This window comes from Asparagus officinalis, chromosome 8 (genome assembly GCF_001876935.1).
Source record: "Asparagus officinalis chromosome 8, Aspof.V1, whole genome shotgun sequence".
Classification (NCBI taxonomy): domain Eukaryota; kingdom Viridiplantae; phylum Streptophyta; class Magnoliopsida; order Asparagales; family Asparagaceae; genus Asparagus; species Asparagus officinalis.
This window is the reverse complement of record NC_033801.1, coordinates 105850203-105859192: the sequence shown is the minus strand read 5'-3', so window position 1 is coordinate 105859192 and position 8990 is coordinate 105850203. Positions and strand designations below refer to the sequence as shown.

The 8990-nt window shown below is 33.8% G+C and overlaps 1 long non-coding RNA gene across 1 annotated transcript; it reads left to right on the top strand.

Annotated features, from left to right (window-relative positions):
• On the top strand, positions 5190 to 5710 carry LOC109820343. The gene is made up of 2 exons (XR_002241817.1): positions 5190 to 5221; positions 5317 to 5710. It is a non-coding gene; the product is annotated as an uncharacterized LOC109820343 (long non-coding RNA).

Here is an 8990-nt window from a genome sequence, read left to right as displayed (position 1 = left end):
TGGTGTCGTGCTCCGCCTCCGTAGCTTTAGGTGACGTGGAGCCTCCTGGGCCGTCCATTTTTGATTCAAGAAGAAGAGATTCTTGATTCTTGTTGATTGAAGAAGAGAAGTCCGATTTTGACTTGAGAAATAGGGCGGAACGGAACCATTTCCGGCAACGGGGATTTATATTCCGTTCAGTGTGGAATGGACGGCTAGATTCACGTTTGTCTGAAAGCCGGGTTCAATTAATGGACGGTTGACCAGGTGACACGTGGATATAACGGAACACTTTTTTAGTACATGCACGCTCTCTTTGTTCTATAAAAGGACACTAAAAAATTGGGGATGGAAACGGAGTGGTGAAAGGGAGAAAAGGCGGGGTGTATTTATGAATGGTCCAAAAAGAGTGATCTGGTTAAAGTCACGTACACACTGGATCCTGTGTACCGTTTATTGATTTATCCTAAATTATTAAAAATTTTAATCTTGTTTTTTAAATAATTATGATTTTTTTTGTCTTTTGTCCTTTTATCTAGTTAAATTGCACGTGGATAATATACGTGAAATAAGAAATAGAAATTGTAATAGTGTAGTCTCAAGAAAATTGATACAAAGTGTTTTATTAAAAAATTACTTAAACTAAGTTACAAATTTGAAAATAGAATTTTTCATATTCACATTGAAGTGAAGGATGATCAACTTTGGTATAAGTATTATTTCGCTATAGTTTTCAATTTATTTATTAATATGTATGTTATTTTACTTATTTAGTGATGAATAAAATTTTTTGATTTTATTTTATATCTTTATTTTCTCTTTTCTACACAATTCTATGCATTATTAATAAAAAATTCAAAAGTCGTCACGTCAATTTTCTATAGCTCTTTTTGAATAGATCTTAATCATTTCCACTATTATGTTAATTTTTTTATTTTGAGATTATAAATAAAATATTTTTTAGATAAAATTATTTGGTAGATTAGAATAGTTTAAGTTCGAATACGCCTTCCTACCAATGAGAGTGAAGACCCCATATATGATGTGATTTAATATCCATCATATTAACAATAATAAAGAACATCAACATAAACAGTAAAATCAATATAAATAACTAAATTATTAGTATAAATATATGGTATTAATCAATCAAACAAGTGAAAAAAACAATACACGTAAACTTTAAAATAAATGCGAAATAAAAAATTAAAAGAAAACCAATTATTGTATTCTGCAGCCTATTAAATTAAAATCTCTATTTTACTCTTCGGTGCACTTTACTTCTTTTTGGCATTTGCTAGGGGTGTGCTTAGCTGGCATCTCATTAGTCAATCACGTGACCCCGCCAATGATTCCCTTGTTTATTTGCTCAAAAAAATCGACGAAGAATGGTGTATGGGCCCCATTATTGCGGCTTGTACGGACTATTGCCTCTATTAATGGCCCCAGCTAGGATTCTATATGATGAATTGTTCTCTTTAGGACTACATGGAGAGTCTAGGATTACTTTACATTTTTTAACTAGCAACCAATAGCAATTGTTTATACGTCATTAAGTTAATGATGTGTAGTTTATATAATATAACTCTACGATGTCGGAGGTTCATAGAGACCCAACTTACCTTCACATTTTGATATTTTGATGAGACAAAGATAACTAGGTTGTATCTAGGTACATATATCGTGAATTGTTAATTTTTTAGTTTGAGAATTTAATGCAGGTTAAAGTATGAGAGAAAGAGAGAGAGAGTCTTGAGCAATTTTCCTTGAATTGAATATTGAGTATATATATATATATACCCTAGGCTCCCACCTAAGGATGCGACCTATAATCACATCATTTCCTAATTTTTTTTTCGATCGGCTCCGTTGAACTTGATCTACATGTTCTTAAACCCAAACACACTAATTTTAGGGTGAACCCGTTGTGTTTTGACCATTCGTTGAGCCGTGCAAAAAGTTCTATTCATTCGAAACCGTTAAAATTATAGCGAGTGGATAAAGGGTCAAAACACGACGGGTTCACCCCAAAATTGGTGTGTTTGGGTTTAAGAACGTGTAGATCAACTTTAACGGAGCGGATCGTAAAAAAAAAATTAGGAAATGATGTGATTCTAGGCCGCGTCCTTAGGTGGGAGCCTAGGGTGTCACCTTAGATTCATTTTTCCCATATATATATGATTAATGGGTATCATTGTCATAGGATGAGATTTTCCTCCTTGTCGCTTATGTGGGACAATCCCCACCATCCTCATAAAGTAGACACAAATCTCCACCAACTCACTTATAACTTAGTTTATACTCATAAAGTAGGAATAAATAATTTTGCTCATTGTAATCGCTTGATTAAATCTTACTTGTTTGGTATAGGATATCGAATCCATTGTAAAACTTTATTAAGAGGTTTGTAGTTGATAACTAATCTAGGATCGCCTCTTTCAAGTTCGACAACATTTTCAACATAAAAAGCTGCACAACTCCAAGGAGAAGAGCTGGGCCTGATCAAACTTTTATTTTGTAGATCGAAAATTTCTTGCTTACATATTTCTAAAAGTCGTTGACTCATTTGTTTTGGGTGAGCTTTGGTAGGAATTTTATTTTCAAAAAAAATTCTTTTCATAAGGAAGGTTAACAACATGTTTTTTTCTAAACAAAAAAGCATGAGGAAGCTCAGAACAAACTTCATTTTTAAGTTTTTTATGAAATAGTTTTAATCTTTTAGTAAATTAGTTTTTATTAATTTGTCTTTCAATTTTTTCCATTTTGATTTCATCAGAAATATCTTGAAGGAACTTTTCTTTATGAGATAAGGAAGAGATCAATTGATTAAGATAAGCTTCTTTAGGGGCGTTGTTAAACTTAATGGTATACTTAAACTCATTATTATAAAAATGGAGTCCCTCATCATCTACAGAAAAAAGGTTTAAGTAAATTAATGAAAGGGGTACCAAGAATAATACATTGTTTTAAATCTTTAACCAAAAGAAATGATGTTTTTAAACATAAGCCTTGGTTGCAAACATGAACATCAGAAAATTTATATTCAATGCTAAGACTTTGACCACTTGAAGAACTAACTCCATAGGTTGTTTTTTCAAAGTATTAAGAAGGAACAATGCCTTCCCTAATACAGTTTAGATTTGCTCCAGTATCTATTAAAGCAGTATCTTTGACAGTAAAACTAGAATGAATTTTGAGAATAATTTCACATTTCCACTTTTGTTTAATGTATTTTTCTATTGTATTAATTCTATTAGAATATTCTATGTTGTTTGGCTGGGATTTTAAGATGTTTATTTCTTGCTTAAGATTTTTAAGCTGAAATTTGACTTCTCTTTGTTCTCTTTTAAGATCTTCGATAGAAGCCTTTTTATTAGTCTGAAATGTTAAAGTAGAAGAGTCATTTCTTTTCTTTTTAGTCATCTCGATATATTTTTTAACTGTAATCCTTTTTGTTGAGGATCAATAATAGTATTATTGGTCTCAAGAATGAATTGTTCATGTTCATCAAGGGTGTTTAATTCAAAAGAACTATTAGAAGATGTTGTAGACGAATCAAAACTATCTTCTTTATCAGAAGTGTAGAGATTATCACACTCATCACTAGATGAAGAATTAAGATCTAGAGCATTAATAAGTTTTTCAATTTCTTTCGTAGTAAAGTTATTGGATTTTAATATTAACTCATTAACCTTCTTTTTTTTATGTCATTTTGAAAATATTTGTTAGCATAATATCCTTTCTTTTTTACATTTATAACACGTAGGAGTTTTTGCTGCATTTTTTCTAAAGTTCTTTTTAGGAGGTTTTCTTTTTATTTTATTGTTTCTAGGATTTTGTGTTCTTCAGTAATTTTTTGGATTATTTTTTATTCTTGAATTTTCCATTTGAAAACCATACTGATAGCAAAAATCTCCTAATTCTCTTTTACCTAAGTGGTTTTGATTTTTTTAGTTGGTTTTTGATTTTAACATCATTGCAAAGTTTTAAACCAACAGTGTTGATCTTTTGGACTAATTCTCCAAATGAGATTTGATCATAGAGAATGCGACCATTACATTGTTCTTTAGGAGATTCTCTAACCTTTTCGGCAAATAATGGTGGAATGCCAGAAACGAATTTTTCTTTCCAAATGGGATTATTACAATCATGCAGTTGGTAAATTTTTGACAGAAAAACATCTTTATACCATTTAAAGTCTGTAAGAGTTTTACATCTAAAATTTATAAGTTGTTCTCTGACTTTATCTTGAAGCTTGTCGACAAGACCTACAAAATGATGATATATGGCAAGAAGCAGGATGTAAACGACATCATTAGTAACCTGTCTTGTCTTATTAAGAATTGATTCTCCTAGTTAAGTTTTTTATAATTATTTAGAATGTTATGTCTTTATGATTTAGTAAGATACCGATCCCACCAACCTTGCAATTGATCGGAAAAGGATGAACATAAACCACTGTCAATATCTTTTTCGGGATTACCTTGTTGTCTACAAGCATTGGCATCTATAAGCATTTCTTGTAAAAGATGTATTATTTGATATTCAATATAATCGTCAAGATTCCATTCAACTAGAGAATTTCTATCGAAACTTGTATAGTAATTTCTTGTATATCAGCAGGAGTGTGTCTCTTATAGTAATTTCTTGTATTATTAGAAGAGTAAGGATGTTTGTTTATATTCTGAATCTTTAAAGGTTTGTTAAATCATGATCTGACTTATAATTAGACGTCTCACCGAGCCGAGATTCAAGGTCTGATAGGACATTGATAGCAAGTGATTTTCTTTTATCTTTTAATTTCTTAGTCAATTCTTCATTAAGATCACTCATTTGCTCACCAAGTCTAAAGGGTTTATTATTTCCTAATTTGATATTGGTGAAAATCTGAGGTGAAAAAGGTGGTATAACCATTAGGCGAGTAAGAGGTTCCTTTATGTCAAGAATCATATTTTCAATTCTATCTGTTTGTTTACCTATTGTCTGAAGGTGAATATTAGCAAAATTATATATATATATATATATATATATATATCTAAAGGGTTTATTATTTCCTAATTTGATATTGGTGAAAATCTGAGGTGAAAAAGGTGGTATAACCATTAGGCGAGTAAGAGGTTCCTTTATGTCAAGAATCATATTTTCAATTCTATCTGTTTGTTTACCTATTGTCTGAAGGTGAATATTAGCAAAATTATTTTGTTCGGCAACCTACAACAGAGACCATGCTTGGGATGACCATGTAATTAATTATCTCACAATTAAATCAACTAATTATCCTAATTAACTGAAGGTTAGCTCTAATTAATACATTTTTTTTGTTACCGCATATTGCAGTGGATTTTCTGGGTGGGGCCGTTCATTGGAGCTGCCCTTGCTGCAATGTACCACGTGATAGTCATCAGGGCTATCCCATTCAAGAGCAGGCCATGATTATTTCCTACCCAATAATCTTATTATTAATGTGTGGCTTTTTGTTAATTCTGGATCCTTTTGTATCCACTAGCTCCTCTGGTGTAATCAAGTACTTTGATATTCATCAAGCGTGTAAATTAAGTATTGATGTACCTACTCCCAAGTTTGCTGATGCTTCAAGCGAGAGGGACCGTATGGTGTGCTTCAAGTTTTAATGTTTTTGCGTGTAAATAAATTGAGTCATGATGTGTACTTTGATTATTCAAAGCTTGCTGATGCTTTCTAGTTAGATGGATATGCTTCTTTTCTGTTTTAATATACTTTACCTAACCAAATTCTCATCTAATTGTCTTTCGATACAGAGTTGAATCTCATCTCATCTCATCTCTTTTCTTTTGTTAAACCAGACTCGTAAGTTTTTATACAAACACTTCGAACAATTAGTAGATAATTCAACGGCATAATTGTGTTTATGTAAACATTTTTACATAGATGATTAACATGATGCAACAGAACTTCAGGGTTGGAAGTTCTTGAGCGAGCATTCATCAAATATCAAATTTAATATATATTATTCGTTATCTTTAGGTTTTTTTTATAGTTTTTGCACAAAACAACTCATTGCTGATGTTTGAGTGCTGAGACTAATCATAAACAAAATAGGAAAATGAAGAACTTGTTTGGTTTTGATAAGGACAATTGCATGGACCATGATGAGGGTGTGCAGGCTATATGGTGGGCTTATGGAGATTTATAATTTTGTGTGGCTATGAGCCATTGGCGTCTTCACGTCATCACTCGAGTTCTTGATCGTTTGCTTCTCTTTGGGCAGCCTGGCAATCTAGCATTATTACTTGGTAGTATGGCTTCTAAAAAGGAAAATAGAACATATTGCCCTGTTATTTTGGGGAAAATTATTTGGAAAATCATAAAGAACTTCTTCCGTATAAAATCATACAGAGGGTACTGGTAGATGCCAAATGAGACACAAAATCTTTTTTGTGTCCGTTTAGGACTTTCCTCTATTATATATATTTTTTATCTGAGTTTTACTTTTGTAGGGATTAATATTGTGCAAAGTGCATAAATATTGGGTATTAATATCCTATTCTTCATATATAGTCAATGAGAATATAGAACTTTCTCTCTCTTTCTTTCAGCGGTATCACTTGCGTATATTATGTAGGTTTAAGTCATGTATTTTGCATACTTGGCATCATTCTTTTCTTCACTCTTTTGCAACGAGATGCGTGATGCTTGAATTTGACTTCGATAGTCATTTGCAAATCCTTCGGATGATAATCTAATTTAGCGGGTCATGTTCTTTTAACAAATCTTTTGCTGGAGCAGATGTAGGAAATATGTTACTGGTATGCACAATATGAAAACAGAAGACCAAAATTCATTTTTAGTCACAAATAGCAGGCCTGAGCAAACTTCGGTTTAAACCGAACAAGCCAACCGAACTGTGGTAGTTTGCTTTGATTTTATATTCCTTTCGGCTCGGGTCGGTGTGAGTTTTCTTGAACCCATATAAATCAAACCAACCAAATGGCTATTGAAGGCTTATTTAAAATGCACGCAAGCTACTATCCTTATTTTGTGGATGACCCACGTGTTAGACTCTAATGCCACTAGGAAAGAACCCTAGAGAGAGAGAGAGAGAGAGGGGTGAATAGAGTCTTATGCTAATCAAATATGACATGTAACAAGATATATATGCAATGATAAGTAAACCGAGCAAGGGCAAACAATATAGTGGATGAAATAAACAAGATGCAATAGGCGATATAAGAGGAACACAAAAATGAATGCGTCAAAGCAAACACAAACAAGCAATATGATCACGGAGTTCGGACTTTCTGTCCTACGTCATTGTTCCTCACTCCCGAGGAGAAATCCACTATCACACCGGGTTTTCGACGCTCACCCGAAAACGTTTACACCTCACACTCGATTTTCTAGCTCACCGAAAACTTTACAATCAACACTCTTGCAATCGCACTCTACACCCTCTAAGTGTTGGTCTCTAGCGCGTGTCTCCCTCAAGTGCTCGGATTTACAACATCTCCCTAGGTTTTACTACCGACGCCACTCCTCTTGGGACGACCCCGTCTCTACCCACACACTCCTCTCGGTGTACAAGTGTATTACAAAGTGATCTACACAACGAAGGCTCAATACAATAATTTATTCTCTAGTATGGATGAGAACACAATGAAAGCTCACTCTCTAAGTCACAAACCCATAACCCCAAATTATACTATGTATGTAAATACAATAAGCTCAATAGGTTGTGTGTGAACAAATAGTATAATAAAAAAAACTAAACTCAATATAAATCTAGCTTATGGGAATTATAATCAAAATAATAAATAGCTAGAATGAGTTTAGAAAAACTTCTCTATGATGTCAAGAGAGAGAGAGGGAGAAGAGTTGAATGCTCAAACATCAAAGGATGATCTCCTCAAGCTCTTGTGAAAATTTCTTTACAAACCAAACTCTTAAACACACTTGTAAAATCCTTAAACAAACTTGTAAAACTCTTTAAAACTTTTCTCTTAGTTGGTTATAGAGCTGGGTATAAGGGGGTATATATAGGAGACCCTAAAACTAGGGGTGAGCACGGTTCGGTTCAAACCGAAAAAACCGACCGAACCGACCCGAATCGACCCGAAAAAATCGGTTTTATGAGTAAGGCGGTTCGGGTCGGGGTGATAATTTTTCAAACTGACCCGACCCGAACCAACCGAATATATTTGTGCCTTTGATTTGTGGGTTTACTGCTATGTTCAGGCGGTTCGGGTCGGGTTGATAATTTTTCAAACTGACCCGACCCGAACCAACCGAATATATTTGTGCCTTTGATTTGTGGGTTTACTGCTATGTTCGATCACCTTGAATAGCAGTTACAGGGAATTGATTCATACATAACCAATGTTCTAATGAGTGAGCTCCTTTTTTTGTCTCCACAAAGACCGAAGTCAAAGCTTGCTGCACAAAGACAAAGCAAGTCCGTTACTAAAAAAATTACAACGTCAGAGTCTAGTATTTAATCCAAAAGGACAAGTTACTTCACTTAAAAACAGTATACATACATGAGCAAGAATAATAAATTGAAGTGAAGTAAAAAAAACAAATACATGCTGGCATAGGGTAATAATAATATATAAAAGATAAATTAAAGTCAAGTTATACTTGATGAAGTTAGAACCGAACAAACCGAACCGAACCGATTTGTAATGGTTCGGTTCAGTTTTGAATTGTAGGTGGTTCGGTTCGGTTGTTCAAATTTTGGTAAAAACCGACCCGAACTGAACCGTGCTCACCCCTAGTATTAGCCCTAAAAATAAAAAGTTAATGTGATTCAGCCCTATTACAATTCTTAAGAGAAAAATCCCAAAAAAAACCCCAAACTACCCCTCTTCTTCTTCTTTAGATCTTCTCCTTCTCCTCCTATCTCCTCTTCCACCTTCTCTCTAACCTCGCTGGGAACCTCTAACACCCCTGCCACCTCAGCCACCTCCGCCTCCCCTCGACCTCGTCGACTCCATCCTCAGTCGTAGCCCTTGCCGCCACCATCGTGCTTCCTCCCA